This window comes from Talpa occidentalis, unplaced genomic scaffold, assembly GCF_014898055.3.
Source record: "Talpa occidentalis isolate TD23 unplaced genomic scaffold, MPIMG_talOcc4v2.1 talOcc4.6, whole genome shotgun sequence".
Classification (NCBI taxonomy): Eukaryota; Metazoa; Chordata; class Mammalia; order Eulipotyphla; family Talpidae; genus Talpa; species Talpa occidentalis.
In genome coordinates, this window is record NW_023604972.1 from 56,134,577 (window position 1) to 56,150,906 (window position 16,330).

At 38.1% G+C, this 16,330-nt stretch overlaps 1 pseudogene; it reads left to right on the plus strand.

Moving 5' to 3' along the window:
* Positions 1-9,942: 9,942 nt before the first annotated feature.
* Positions 9,943-10,258, plus strand: LOC119261345 (thioredoxin-like; annotated as a pseudogene).
* Positions 10,259-16,330: the final 6,072 nt, after the last annotated feature.

Below are 16,330 nucleotides of genomic sequence, written 5' to 3' on the forward strand. Positions count from 1 at the left end.
TGAACATTGGTATGGGATGTTTTACAAAATAAGAATGTACTTGCAGTGAACCCAAATCACAGGAAGGACTAAGGATTGATGCCATTTCCGATTCTGTTTCTTTCTTTTCATTTTTTTGGCATAAAAAATTTTTGGCTCAGGTCTCCCTAAATATGGAAATAAACAGCTTATCTGAAACAAAAATATTGACCTTTCTTAGAGCAGGTTTTGTGATTTTGTTGAAAGTTCACACAATATCCTTTCTGAGGACAGGCATTTATGCCCATCCAAGAGTAGACTGATAAAGGAAAAGTACTGAGAATATTCTGTTTTAAATTCAGTTTTCAGTTTTTCTGTGAGTAAATTACTACGAGGTTAAATATTTCAGGTTGGCCTTTGCTGTAATTATAAAGTTGAAAAATGTTTCTTCAGTATCTTTCTACTTCAATTTTCTGTTTTTGTTGTCTCTTCTTGATTCTTGTTTCCTCTTCTCCTTCCCCACCACTGTCAGCTCCCAAATGCACCCTGTCTTCTTCGCATCACAGGTCACATGTTATGTTAAGACTGCACACAGTGGTTCTCCTAATCAAACTCTTGATCTCTAAGTCCTGACCCTGTCTTGAAATCTAGATTCATATGATTTCTCCCAGAATCTTCCCCTCCCTGGGATGCATAATAGCTAATATACAAGGTTTTAAGGTTTCCCAAAATATATCTATAAAATGCTTGTCACATAATAACTTTCACTCATAAGGTGTTATTACCCATGCTGTCCTAAAATTTTGTTCCTAGTTCAAACTTATTTTTGTTCCCTTCCCTTAAATTATTCCCATTACCTCTGTTACTTCATATCAGATTACTTAATAAAGAATTAAACCAGCTCATTTAAATATGAATTACTGATAATGATGTGTAATCAGATCAGAGAACAATGTGAATTTGATGAGACACAGCTCTAACACTATCAATCTCTTTCTTTTTAAATTTTTTTCCCTCAATTCTCTATAGAACTTCCATTTCTATTCCACAGTGACATCTTCAAAGAAATCCCCTAACTTCCTCCTCACTCTCAATTATTAAATATCAGGTTGGGACAATTTATATCCAACTTAGATCTTTCTCTTCCTGTCTTTAGCAATAAGACTTTTGGTTCAAAAGACAGGGAATGTGAAACCAGAGACCCTTCACCATCTCTCTTCTGTGAAAGTTTTTGTCTTCTGGTTTATTGAGGACTGAGAGATATGAGAGCAAAGGGTTAATTAAATGACTCATACTTAATTGAGGTTATTTTTTTCTCTCTCTTGACTGAGACAGTTTCCTTGGAGATGACCTGTGAGTGAAAGATAACCAAATGCTTGTTATCTCTTGGGGTGCATGTACGAATTCTTCAGCAGACCCTGTGGGAGACTTCCTGCTGCAGTGTCCTCTGCAACGGAAGATCTGTTGGTCCTTGAACTCACACATTCAATAAATTTTAAAAAGTGTAATTTCAGACAGTAAGACAGTTGTCCAGGGTGATTTAGGGAGTGATTTTCCCACTGTCTCTTAAATTACAACGCATGGCTAGGCAGTGTCTTATCATCCATTCTTGGATCCATCAGTGATTAAGATAATGGTATTGGTGTTTTTGCTGTTCGTCACTTGAAAGAATATGATGGCAGAGGCAGGCATAGCATTTGAAAAGTGAAGGAATTAAAATGGCAAACATAAAGATGGGTAAAACTGGCAACAACTGTACTAACAAAAGCTAAATTATAGTTTGTCCAGGCAAACTATACTTAAGGGCTAAGTACTCTTCACTTTCCTTAATTTTTTTCTTCTCTACAATGTTAATACTCCCTATGCAGTAGGGACATTTTCTCCATGTAAGGCTGTACATGTGCTATCAAGAAGGTGACACTCGTGGCGCAAGAGGTTGGGTGTTAGCACTATGAAGCTATCCATAGCCACCACAGCAAGAATTCGATACCTGGGCAGGGAGCTGACCCACATGGCACAACAGACCTCTCCTGTCTCACCCACTGCTCTCCTCAGCAGTGTGTTTCAGTCAATCCACCTGTTCTGTTCTCCACTGTGTCTCTGGTGAATCCTCTCACCCCCACCCCCAGCATCTCTTGTCTACACCCCAGCTCTTACATTCATAAATAAAGAAATCTTTAGGGGAAAAAAAAAAAAAGGTGACACTCACATTTGACAACTGAGCTGTCAGGAATGCTCTGGCCTTTTTACACACCAGTCATGTGACTGAGCAAGGTGACTGGTGAAACTTTAAGTAAAACCATACCATCCACAAATTGTGAAGTAATATTCATCACAAGAAAATTTTAAGAGGGCCTCCCCTGGTGGCGCAGCAGTTGAGCACTGGGCTGCGAAGCTGCCTGCAGCCTCTGCAGTGCTGGTTCGATCCCCGGCCACTGGCGAGGGTCCCACATGGCGCACAGACCTCTTCTGCCACGCCTGCTGCTCCCCTCAGCAGTGCATTTCGTCAGGCTGCCTGTTCTGTTCCCCGCTCTGGCTCTGGTGAATTCTCTCACCCTCCGGCGCTTCTGACTGTACCCAGTGTTTGTATAAGTAAATAAATAAATCTTAAAAACAAAACAAAACAAAAAACTTGGTTTAAGAAGAAAAAAAAAAAAAGAAAATTTTGAGAAGATGTAAGTGTACCAGAATATAGAACTCAAAGTATAACACTTGACTGATTGGTTTTAAACAAGAAATTAAAGTTTATATATAGTTATGTATGCATATGCATACACACACATACCGTATGTATGCTTTACTCTCCATTATTGCAAGGGCAAGATCAAATGGTCTTCCTTTCATTAGTTACTAAAAATGAAGAGATTTTTGTGGACTTAATCATCTCTGTGTGTCACCCACACCAAAACAAAAGGCAGACTTTCTATTTAAGCCTTTTTTACTACCTTCAATATCGATAGTTCCTTGGAAAAAATCACCTATTAAGTTTAGTTAGAACTTATGCTCTCCTTCTGGATCAATGAAATTGTTAGATTTAGGGTCAGCTAGCTCTTTACCTACTAGTCAATTTTTCACTTGGAAGATGAATCACATTTTGGACAACAGAGTCTTGCTTTGTATCAGGAAGTTTTACCTTCCCTTTCTCTTTTTCTGTTTCCTGTTTAATTTGGCAAATTTTCCTATGTTCCTACTTCAGTCAAATAACATTTGATTTCCATATTTTTTATTTCCATCTGGCATTTTCTTCCATTTTCTTTTTGAAGTTTATAAAATATGTGTCCAGCTTTTTAAAAAACATCATTAAACACGCACATTAGCTTACTGTCCAACTGCGTACCTGCTCCTAACAAAGGGGTGAGTCAGAATTCATTGCGCAAAGTCCTCATCACGGTATCCTTCCTGTTGCACATTCCATTTCTCTCAGAAGTGCTCTGTGGTTCATTCTTTCTCGTTTATCTACATTTGCTGAATACTGGATATTTTACTTGAAAGGGCATACATTCAAAATTCTAATATTTGAGTTATGGCCTGCATTCACAAAATATGGGAACAGAACTATATATAAACCATGCTGTCTAGTATAAGTTTCTACAGACAAGCCCTGAAATCAATATATACTCTAAATAATAAAACAAAATCTGGCTGACTTTTTTGAAATTTTATGGAAGTTTACACTAACTCCAAGTGTGATAATTGTGACACTGAATTTTTTTTAAGATTTATATTTTTATTTATTTATGCATACAAGAACTAGTGTATAGGCCAGGGGGTGAGAGGATTCACCAGAGACAGAGTGGGAAACAGAACAAGCAGACTGACTGAAATACACTGCTGCGGGGAGCAGTGGGCGAGACATCTGAGGTCTGCTGTGCCATGTGTGTTAGCTCCCTGGCCAGGATCGAATTCATACTGCAATGGCTGCTGATAGCTTGATAGTGCTGAGACTTAACCCGTTGAGCCATCAGGGAGGTCCCTGTGACATTGAATCTTAATAGTACTTTTCAAAAATACTTGAAGATTCTGTGTAGAAAAAATCTTTAGGAATATTTTATAATTTATAATTATAAAACATAGAATATAGGACCTCCCTGGTGACGCAAGGGGTTAACATGCAACTTACAAAGCTATTCGCAGCCACTGCAGCACGAGTTCGATCCCCATCCAGGGAGCTACTCACATTACACAGCAGACCTCTCCTGATTCACCTGCTGCTCCCCTCAGCAGTGTATTTCAGTCAATCTGCCTATTCTGTTCCCCACTCTGACTCTGGCGTGAATCCTCTAACCCCCCACACCTCTGGCCTGTGCCCCGGTTCTTATAAGCATAAATAAATAAATCTTTTAAAAAAACATAGAATATAATTTTTCAACATAAACAATTTTGCATGTGAGCAAAGGAAACCGCATTTTTAAATTTTTAAAGTTTAAAATTCACAAGGGATATACTGAATACACATTTTGTTTGGATATTGAATGGTTGAATGTTAAAATGAACAGTTGTTCAAAATGGTTGTCAGAATATTAAAAGATAATGCAAAAATTAATCTGAAATGTTAAAAAAGTTTAGTTACTAAAATTTTGTTATCATTTTAGTAATTATATTTTAAGGATTGAAATTATAGAGTAGAGGGGCCTCCCTAGCGCTGCAAGGGGTTAAGCGCTGCACTATGAAGCATTCTGCAGCTTCTGCAGCACGAGAGAGCAACCCACATGGCAGACCTCTCCCGTCTCACCCGCTGCTTCCCTCAGCAGTGTATTTCAGTCAGTCTGCCTGTTCCTTTCCCCACTCTGTCTCTGGTGAATCCTCTCACCCTCCGCATGTCTGGCCTATACCCCAGCTCTTGTGTGCATAAATAAATAAATTTAATCTACAGTGACAACTGTAGATTGTACCTGTGATAATTATGTCACTTGTTAGTGAGACTAGTCATTGGTTTTGAAATTAATTAGATGGGGGAGAAAAATTCCTTTGTCTAGTTTCTATAATCTAGGCTGCATCTAATGTAATAATGTGACTAAGTTAGTAACTCTACCCCACACCATTATAACAAAATTTTCTGCCTCTTTAGCTCCTATATTATATAGTGAAGATGAGGTGATACTAATGATATATACCTACAAACTGAAACTCTGTATCAATCCTGAAGATGTTTCCGGCACATTTTCAGAAGCAGACTTCTAATTGTGAACCTTACCTATATATTTTTTTAAGATTTATTTATTTATGCATACAAGAACTGGGATACAGGCCAGAGGTGTGGGAGGTGAGAAGGTTCACCAGAGACAGAGTGGGGAACAGAACAGGCAAATTTGACTGAAATACACTGCTGAGGGGAGCAGCGGGTGAGACAGGGGAGAGCTGCTGTGCCATGTGGGTCAGCTCCCTGGTCAGGGATTGAACTCGTGCTGCAGTGGCTGCAGATAGCTTCATAGTGCTGTGTCTTAACCCCTTGTGCTACCAGGGAAGCCCCACCTTACTTATATTTTTATATCTCACATTTTCACTTGAATTTGTAGTTTCACTTAATCACTGGAGAAAAAAAAATGTCATTAAACCTGGGGCTAAAACTTTAACAATAGAACATTATGAATACTTTCAGAATAGTAAAATTGGTTTTAGATTTCTAACTGCCATTCAGGTTTTAATTTGTCTCTCAGTGGTGTGACAATTCTCAGGAGAGGAGTGACAGCAAATTCTGTCAAGATGCGTATGCGTAATACTCAAATCTCATGATGCAGTGATTTAATTTCTTCAATAGATTTAAAGCAAAGGAAGCTTTTCAAGCAAGCATTGGTGGTAATATTTTTTGAGGAGCAGGTAGTAAGACTTGTTTTCTTTTGTTCAAACAAGCTGAACAGGTAATGGCTCTAATGTCATCTTGATTGAACTTTATCTTTTATTTATATTTTTTAAAATTTATTTTATTTATAGAAGAACCAGGGTACAGGCCAGATGCATGGGAGGGTGAGAGGATTCACCAGAGACAGAGCGGGGAACAGAACAGGCAGATGGACCGAAATACACTGCTGAGGGGAGCAGTGGGCGAGACAGGAGAGGTCTGCCACGCCATGTAGGACCCTTACCGGCTGGCCGGGATCGAACCAGCGCTGTAGAGGCTGCGGACAGCTTCACAGCGCGGCACTCAACCGCCTGTGCTACTAGAGAAGGCCCTAAAATCAATTTTTGAAAAAGATTTATTTATGTATACAAGAGCTGGGGTACAGAACAGAGATGTGGGGGTGAAAGGATTCACCTGAGACAGAGCAGGGAACAGTACAGGCAGATCTACTGAAATACACTGCTGAGGGGAGCAGCAGGTGAGTCAGGAGAGGTCTGCTGCACCATGTGGGTTGCTCCCTGGCCGGCTGGGGATTGAACTTGTGCTGCAGAGGCTACTGATTGCTTCATAGTGGGGTGCTTGACCCCTTGTGCCACTAGGGAGGCCCACGAAAATAAAATTTTGTAACCACCCAAGTGTACACATATACACAATGGCATTTGAAAATAAATCATTAATTTTTTTCAGAAAATAAAATCTGGAAATTATTTTGAAAAGCAAAGCAAATCAGAGAAGTTAACATAATTTCATTTTAAATGACTTGTGAACTGTTAATGCCTCTTCTGGAAACTTCAGTCTATGATCACTGTAAAATCCCCATTATTTTTACTTTCATGAATGAGATACCGCCTTACACAAAAGTACAATTAAATATATAGCTATCAAGATTAATCATATAAATTTACCAATGTAAAAACATTCTATTAAATACATTTATTTAGTATTATATTTGATATTCTGCTTATTTACCATGTATAAGAAATTGGTTATATGCTTTAAGTGTACTATATATATATTATACCAGAAATCTGCAAGGTAAGTCTTAGTACTAGTTGAGACACATAGGGAAATTGATACCATAATTTCAGGTTTTCAGGCCTAGTCTCCCAGCTAGGAATGAATCCCAGGCTGCTGTGGCAGCGCTGAGTCCCTGTCACTAGACCACCATGGGTTAATCTCATGAAGCCGCAGCAGAAACTTCACTGACGCTCAGGCAAGCAAGGAGAAAGAGGCAAGTTAGTTCAGAGAAAGAACACGTTTACTAAGGAGAAAAGATAGAAATAAAATGGGACTCCCAGGCCAGTGGAGGGGGGGGGGGGGCGGTGCAAGGAAGTCAAAGTGGAGGCGTGCCTTAGGGAATACAAACCTTCTAATAATTGTAAAGCTCTATCAGTCTCTTTGTGATTGGTCAGTTCTTGGTGGTCTTACTCAAACCATCTTAATGTCTCTGTGGCCAGAATTAAGTCTCTGTGTCCCAGCCCTTATCTTAGCATGCTTTATCATCTTTGTTCCGAATGTCCTGTTGCCCCTAGTCCTGGGGTGCTTGATTAGTCCCCTTGGAATTTGTTGCCTTTATCTCTGGAGACTTAACTTTCCTGAAATGTCTGCCTGCACTAAGCCCAGAAGCTTCCTAGTTATCCCTAATTTGCCCTAGACCTCAAAATTAGGATTAGAAAGATTTGTGTTTTTTCTCTTTCTTATTTTTTGATAACTTGCAAATTCTTGTGGTTGGTTATGGACAATGAGCAGAGATGAGCAGAGGGGCCTTCACTGGTAACTGTGGGGTGTGAGGCTAGAGGTCGTAACTCATAACTTATTATGGCAATTATGCCTGACAGTAGTGGTCACAAAGGTGATTTATTTTTTTATTGTGATAAAAAATACGTAATATGAGTTCTGCCTTCTTAACAATATTTAATTGTACATTCACTGTATTGTTAACTATAAGAACAACAGAGGATAGAGCATGAGCATAAGCAATCAGTACAGAAGTTATCTAGAACTTTTTCATTTTGATTAACTGAAACTTTATACACACCAAACAACTCCCATTTCTCCCTTCTCCCAGTCCCTGGAAACTACCATTCTACATTTTTCTTCAGTGAGTCTGACTGCTTCAGATATTTTACCTAAGTGGAATTACACAGCATTTATCCTTCTGTGACTGGCTGAATTCACTTACATAATATCCTCAAGATTCATCCATCTTGTAGTAAATGGCAGGATTTTCTTCTTTTATTGGCAGAATAAAATCCCATTGTATGTATATGCCACATCTATAGATGGCTGTAGTGGCAGGAAGGGCACGGAGCAGGTTTTCTAAGATCTGAGCAGACCTGGGTAAAGGAGGATTCCTGGAGTCCTCGGTGGCTTTCTCAGGCTTTTATTGAGCTTTACATGTAGTGTGGCAAACAGGTATCCGGCAGGCAGGGGGACCAGGGGGCCAGGAGGCCAGTAGGCCTCCAAGCACACAACCCCTCCCTCGCCACAAGTCTTCACTCTGGGCTTCTCTGGCTTCTTTCTCCTCTTCCCTCTCCTGTCTCTCTTCTGCTTCTGCTTCTCTTGGTGACTATCTCAATACTCCTCCCATGGCCCACAGAAGTAAACAAGACAGCTTACAACAATGGAACAACTGCAGGTGCCCATCAGGCAGGGCAATCCTAATGGTGGGAGGGCAGAAAAGCCTGAAAACCACTTACCATACAATGGCCATTTAGGTTATTTACACATCTTTGTTATTGTAATCAAGGCTCCAATGAACATGGGAGTGCCAATATCAATTTTTTTTAATTTCTTTTGGATAAATATTAATAAGTGGAAAAGGTGGATCATATAGTAGTTGTATTTTTAGTTTTTTGAGGAACCTCCATACTGTTTACCAAAGCAGCTTTACCATATTGCATTTCCACAAACGGTACAAAATAATTATAATTTCTCCACATGGCATTATTACAATTTTGTTGTGTTGACTTCAAAGTGTTTTAGGCTCCAGGTCTTGATTGGGTAGCATCAATGCTAGCAGCTTGGACGTCCATCCTAATGTATGACTACACTAATAATCTATAGGTAAAAAAGAAAATGATGACTTTTTCTTTGCACCAGAGTATATTTTGAGAAGCCATAGAGTTGTAATTGCTAGTCCAAGAATCCCTGATAAGACGTTCAAGTACGTGGTAATGTTTGTTTATGGAATGTGTGTGTGTATTTTGTGTGTGTGTGACAGAAAAGCAAAAGAGGAAGCTTGACTTTAGATGTGATATCTTAAAGTGAAGAAATTTATGTGGCAGGAAACTGTTAATATTGTTGCTAATAGCAGAAAAAGAACAGGGTATTTTCTGATGAAACAGTTCAAATTAAGCGGTATTTGTTGAGTATAGACATACATTATTTAAATCATGATGGAGTTTGATAATTTAGTGAATTATGAATATCTCTCCCTTTTGTGACTGAATCACTGCCTAACACAATAGGCCAATTAAACAAGCTGATTTTTTTGGGTGTTACTTGTGTCGGGGAATCACATTTGGAAAATAGTACAGGGTCATCACTAATGAACATCACCTACCATATTGTGTGCCATGAAAGATCTTTTATCAGTGGTACTGACATTTCAAACCTTGGATATCATAATACTAGTGACAGTATGGAAACATGGTAAAGCTCAAGAGACAAAGTTAGCTGACATGCTGATAATTGACAATTGAAATGTAGCCCTGACCTGATAAAAAAGATCGCCTGAGGCATAGTGCAATTATCTTGAATCTTCTACCACCCTTGAAAGAAAAGCATTAATGCATGTATATAGCATAGCATCTCTTCCAACGTACAAGTTATTCTTACTCTGAAACTGGGATGAAGGACAATCTATTTTAAATGAAATTAATTCTGAAGAATGAGCCTGAGAATTTCCATGCTATGGTAACAATTTGGGACTGTAGGGAAAGATAACAAGGGACAAGCAGGATCTCGAGGTGAATGTTTAGAGTGAATGCTCAGAGTGAATGCTCAGATCAAAGACAGCTTTCCCTGAGGTATTCCTCTTATAATGGGAAGGAGGGTGGTGTGTTTGGCTTCAAGCTCTGTCTGGCTCTTTGGAACCCCTTCCATCGGTTCTAATGGTCACTAGTCAGACTCCTGCAGTCAAAATGGTGAAGCAGATTGACAGCCAGGTTGCTTTTCAGGACGCCTGGAATGGTATAGAAGTTAAACTCCTAGTTGTTACTTCTTGGCCATGTGGTGTGGGCTTAGCAAAATGATCAAGCCTTTTTTTCATGTCCTTTCTGAAAAATATACCAACATGGTGTTCTTGAGATAGATGTGGATGGCTGTCAGAATGTTGCTTTAGAGTGTGAAGTCAAGTGAATGCTAACCCTCCAGATTTTTAAATAGGGACAAAAGGTGAATGCATTTTCCAAATCTAATAAGGACAAACTTGAAGCCACCATTAATGAATTAATCTAATAACATTTTCTGAAAACAGCTCATCAGCTGTTACAATTGTAATTTTTTTTATTTACAAAACACATTAAATAGCCAGACTTACTTGCAGCTGCCACTGATTATACATAAAAAGAAGTATTAATTCTAGCCTTAAAAAAATAAAATCTTAGTTGATGACCTGAAATACTTAACTGTATTGGTTAATGTTCCTAAATTGTTTCATTTGAATCATCCCCACTTTAATAGAATATGAATTATACTTGATTACCTCCAGTTGCCAAACACTGATTCTTTGGGAAGAATTATATCCTTATCATTTAAGGATAATTAAGCAGAACACCAATAAAATAACAGATTCAACTTGAATCAGTGCAGTGTAAGATATATTTCAAAGCTAAATTAGAGAATTCATAGAAAACACAGGGGAACACTGGGTTACATGGAATCTCTGTTTTCCAGGTGCTGCTCCTATGGGATTATTTAAAATTTGTCTTTCTGTGATTGTCTTATTTCATTTAACAAAATTTCTTAAAGATTCATTCATTCTGTTGCATACTGCAGAATTCCGTCTGGCCAAATAGTATTCCATCGTACATATAGCCACGTGTCACTATGTTTCTGTCACTGTGTGTATGATGGTGGTTTCAATAGGCTATGCCACAGAGCCTAAGTATGTATAGAAGGCTATACTAGCTAGGTTTGTATTGTAAAATTATAATTTATAACACTAGCATGAGACAAAATCAACTAAAAGCGTATTTCTCAAAACATGTCCTCCCTGTTAAATGATGAATGCTTGTATATACCACACCTCCGTTGTCCATTTATCTGTTGAAGATGTTTAGGTAACTCCCACATCTTGGCAATTGTGATGCAGTAACAAGAGTGTGATTATCTCTTCTAATTTTTTTTTAAAAGATTTATTTATTTATTTATACAAGCACTGGGTACAGTCAGAAGCACGGGAGGGTGAGAGAATTCACCAGAGCCAAGCAGGGAACAGAACAGGCAGACCGACGAAATACACTGCCAAGGGGAGCAGTGGGCGCGGCAGGAGAGGTCTGTTGTGCCATGCGGGACCCTCGCTCGTGGCTGGGGATCGAACCGGTGCTGCAGAGTCTGTGGGCAGTTTTTCAGACCAGCGCTCAACTGCTGCGCCACGAGGGGAGGCCTTATCTCTTCTGATCTTAATTTCAATTCTTATGTATATATATTCAGAAGCTGAGTGCCGGATCATATGAATCATATAGAAGTTGTATTTTAATGTTTTGAGAAAATTCCACATTGTTTTCCTTCGAAGCTATTCTAATGTTCATTTCCACCCACAGTGTGCATTCTCCATATTTTTTCCAACAATTGTTTATCTATTTATTCATTTATTTAGTTTGTTGCTTAGCTTTAATAGTAATCCTCTTGAAAAGTATGAGGTAATAACTCATGTGGTTGTGGTTTACATTTTTCCAATGTTTAGTGACATTGAGCATCCTTTAATATACCTCTTGGCCATTTCTGTGCTGTTTTTGAAGAAATGTCTATTGAAATTCTTTACCCATTTTTAAATGGGGTTATTTGATTTTTGCTATTGAGTTGTAACTTCTTTATATATTGTAAATATTAACCTCTTATCAGATATGTGTTCTTCATATATTTTCTACCTTTCTATAGGTTGTCCTGTTAATTTACTAACAATTTTCTTTGTTTTGCAGAATCTTTTTAATTTAAAGAAGTCCAACATATTTACTTTTGCTTTTGTTGCCTGTTTCATTGTTGTCATATACAATGGTACCACAATTTCTAAGACCAATATCATGAAGTGTTTTTTCTGTATTTCTTCTAGTGGTTTCATGGTTTCAGGTCTTATATTTGTCTTTAATCCATTTTGAGTTGATTTTTGTATGTGGTGTGAAATCAGTCTAATTTTACTCTTTTTTTTAAAAGATTCTTTTATTTATGCAAGAACTGGGGTGAGGGCCAGAGGTGTGGGAGTAAGAGGATTCACCAGAGACAGAGAGAGGGACAGAACAGGCAGACTGACAAAATACACTGCTGAGGGGAGCTGAGGACAAGACAGGAGAGTTCTGCTGCACCATGTGGATAGCTCCCTGGCCCAGGACCGAACTTGTACTGCAGTGGCTGCATATAACTTCACAGTGCGGCGACTTAACCCCCTTTGCCACCAGGGAGGCCCTAATTTTATTGTTTTGCATGTAGATACACAGTTTTGCCAACACCATTTCTTGGAAAGTTTATTCTTTCCATACTGTAGATAGCTATTCTTCAGAATTCTCAGAATCTCTTGTTATTGGGGCTTACTGCAAATACCACATGTATTTTTTCCAATCTTAGTTATTTCAAGTGCCAGAGCTACTTAAAACATAGACCTAATGTACTGAGGGAACTTTCCTTCCCTGGGCTCCAATCAAAAATAGCAGTCTTATTTGACATTCAGTAATAGTTCAGTGTACTCTTTTCTTTCCTAATCAGAAAATGTGCCCCAAATATTGTGTGACTATCTTTGTGCTGTAGGACCTGATATGCAAAATTTCATCCTTTACATTGAGGGAACAGCATAGCATATACTTATAGATTCTTCAGTGTCTGGAAACTTCATTGACGAGTCAAGACCTTGATGTTTGTAGGGTGCATTTTCCACCCAATGAAGCGCATTTTGTCTTACTGAAGCATCCAATTTATATTTTAATCCATTTAACATGAAGCAATTTATATAGGAGCTAGTGTGTTTTGTGGAATGTTTACATGACACTAGTCATTTTGGAATATACCTTTTTTTCCAATTTTTTATTTTTTACATCATTGTTCATTTTTAAACAATATTTGCTTCCCTCCACCCATTAGGTATAGTACCCACAGAATTTCCTTTACCAATGAACCCGTGCACCATCACCACAGTCCCCTGTGCTCCTCCCTCCCTCCCTCTGATCCTTCTCCCTCCTCCTCCCCTGCAGTATGTCTCTGATCTCTGATTTATAATTGTCTGTTTTTTGCTTTGTTGCGTTTTGTATTATTATTACTTCTTTACACTGATGTCTTATTCGGGTCACCTATATTCCTTCCTTTTTTTTTTTTAAGATTTATTTATTTATACAAGCACTGGGTATAGTCAGAAGCACGGGAGGGTGAGAGAATTCACCAGAGCCAGATTGGGGAACAGAACAGGCAGAGTGATGAAATACACTGCTGAGGGGAGCAGCAGGCACTGCAGGAGAGATCTGCGCACCATGTGGGACCCTCCCCGGTGACCGGGGATCAAACTGGAGGTGCATAGATTGTAGGCAGCTTCACAGCCCAGCGCTCAACTACTGCGCCACCCGGGGAGGCCCGCACCTATATTCCTTCTATAAGTGAAGCCATTCGATTTTTTTTTTTTCCTTTTGATTTATTTCACTGAGCATAATTCCTTCTAGCTCCATCCACATTGCTGCGAATAGCATGGGTTTATCTTTTTTGATTGCTGAATAACAGTCCATTGTGTATATATACCACATCTTCTTGATCCAGTCATCTATTTTTGGGCATATGGGTTGTTTCCAGGTTTTACCTATTGTAAACAGTGCTGCAATAAACAGGTGGTCTTTTGAAAATGGTTTTGTGTCCTTTGGGTAGATCTCTAGGAGTGGAATTGGTAGCTGAAGTTTTAGTAGACTGATGACCCTCCACAAAACTTTCCATAGTGGTTGGACCAGCTTGCACTCCCACCCTCAATGTAGCATAGTTCCCTTTTCACCACATCCTCACCAACATTTGTTGTTGCTAGTTTTTTTGATATGTGCCATTCTTACTGGTATAAGGTGGTATCTCAATGTGGTTTTGATTTGCATTTTCCCTGATGATAAGGGATGTTGAACATTTTTGCATGTGCCTATTGGCCATTTGCATTTCCTCTTTGGAGAAATGTCTCTTAAATTTTTCTGCCCATTTCTTGACTGGATTGTTTACTTTGTTTTTGTTGAATCCTGTGAGTTCTTTGTATATCTTTGTGATCAGTCCCTTATCAGTTGTATGGAGTGCAAAAATTTTTCATTGTGGACTATATTTTAGAAGAGACAAGTTAAATTTATATAGCTTTGTGATAAGACCATGCATGGATACTATTGTCCATTTTATTTGAATGTGAGCTATTTCTGATCCTTTTTAATTGGCTAGGATGGAAAAGAATGCGTTAATCAAATTGGTGACCATATAACAAGTGCTGTAGGTTGCAGTAATTTATTATAGCATATAGCATCACATGAGAGTTAAAATTAGGCATCTACTAGGCTGAATTTATGCATTTACTTAAATTTTTAGAGGCCAGACTTTTGAATTAAGTGGGATATGGCAGGATTCCCCCAAAATTTTATATCTTAGGTATCACACTAACCTCCTTGATTAATTTGGTAATATGCTATTGTTTTTGATTTATCATATTTTTAAATCATATTTACTATTTTAGTCTTTTTCCCCCTATTTCTCTATGCCACAGCTCACTGAACTAAAGTAAGAATAATGTCAATGCTAGCTATGTCTAGTTACGGTTACATATTTAGAGACTGAGAACAACTGTGACCACAACTGTAAACTAAAACTGTTATAGAACAACATTAATCAATATTTTTAAATTTTTTATAAGCATTTATTACTTTTGTTCTAGAAAACATCTATTCATATTCAATTAGGGGGCTTATGGTGGTGCTTTGAGATCCTGAATAACAATACAGACCTTGTATACCAATGTTTTCAAAATATTGGGAGGTATCTTTTTAAAAAATATTTATTATTTCTATGTGGCAACACTTTTGTACATGGTTTGAGACAATGATCTAAGTTCATTCTATTTATTGTGACTGCCCACAGTTGTCAAACACCATTTGTTGAACAGACTTTCCTTTCTCCAATGTATACTCTTGGCTCCTTTGTCATAGATTAACTGTTCATATGAATGTGGTCTTATTTCTGGGATCTCAGCTATATACCATTAGTCTGTGTGTTTATTTTTATTCTAGTACTACACTGTTTTGATCACTCTAGATTTGTATTACAGTTTGAAGTCTGGGAATGTGATACCAACATTCTTCTTTGTGTGTGTGTGTGGGGGGGTTGCTCTGGTTATTTGGAGTCTTTTGGTTCCATATTAGTTTCAGTAATGTTTGTTCTATTTCTTTATTTTTAATAATGCCATTGAAGCTTTGGTAGGGATTGAATTGAATCTGTATACCTCTTTGGGCAGGATGTCATTTTTATGATGTTGATTTTTCCAGTCTATGAGCAGAGAATATCTTTCATTTATTTGTGTTTTATTCTATTTCTTTTAACAAACTCTTATAGTTTTCTTTGTTTTTTGTTTAAGATTTATTTATTTATACAAGAACCAGGATACAGGCCAGAGGCACAAGAGGATTAGAGATTCACCAGAGACTGAGTGGAGTGCAGAACAGGCAGATGGACCGAACACACTGCTGAGGTGAGACAGGAGAGGTCTGCTGCACCATGTGGGTATCTCCCAGGCCGGCCGGGATCAAACCCACACTGCAGAGGCTGTGGACAGCTTCCCAGAGCCGCGTTCAACAGCCTGCACCACCAGGGAGGCCCTCTTGTAGTTTTCTTTGTGTAGGTACTTTACCTCCTGTGTTGTTTACTCCCAGATATTTAACTTTTTTTCATGTGGTTCTCAATGGGAATGTTTACTTTATTTCTTTCACTTCTTGCATATTGTTTGCATATAGGGAGGCAACTGAGTTTTGTAAATTGATTTTGTAACCTGCCACTGTACTGTATTGATTTACAGTTTCAATTAGATTTTAGTGGTCTTTAGGGTTTTCTATATATATTATAATGTCATCTGCAAAAAGATATAATTTTAATTTTTTTTTCCAGTGGTGATTTCTTTTACATCTTTATCTTGCCTAAATGCTCTAGTTAAGGCTTTCCTATATATGTTGAATAGTAGTGGTGAAAATGGGTAGCCTGTCGTGCCAGATCTTGGAAGAAGAAGGGTTCAGTTTTTCATCATTGAGTATGACATTAGCTGTCTGTTTGTCATACATGTTCTATTTACCTTCAGTTGGGTTTTTTTTTTTAAGATTTATTTATTTA